This window comes from Polistes canadensis, unplaced genomic scaffold (assembly GCF_001313835.1).
Source record: "Polistes canadensis isolate GaletaPanama2010 unplaced genomic scaffold, ASM131383v1 scaffold_538, whole genome shotgun sequence".
In the NCBI taxonomy this organism is placed as follows: domain Eukaryota; kingdom Metazoa; phylum Arthropoda; class Insecta; order Hymenoptera; family Vespidae; genus Polistes; species Polistes canadensis.
The window spans coordinates 1,281-1,773 of NW_014570085.1; positions in this window are offsets into that span (position 1 = coordinate 1,281).

A 493-nucleotide genomic window follows, 5' to 3' on the forward strand; every position below is an offset into this window, starting at 1 on the left:
TTTTTTGTTCTTTAAGTTTTATAAATTTTTTAATTAGCAATCCTTAAATTTATTGAATAATACTTAGATGTCTTGTTTCATGATTTGCAAAATAATCTGTGCTTCATTCTATTGTATTTTTTAGCGATACCATTGTGTTATTCACTGGTAGCCATAGCGTAACTATTAAAAATTATCTTACGTTTCCTTTCTTTTGATACAATTTATATATTTTACTAATTATTTCACAATAATTTAGATTCAAATTATTATTAAACAATTGTCTATTGACGTATAACRAGGAGACATTATCAAAGTACGAATTATTAGACACACCTACAGTCTTCTATCAATACTGTAGTATTATGTATATTAGTGATCCGAGTCTCTGTATGGGAATATATACGATATAATTTTAAATCAATGAAGAAACCTTGCACTTGTGACGATGATTGTGAATAAACATATTTCTATGAAAATTTATTCTCGTCAAGGAATTTTGTAAGATCGACCA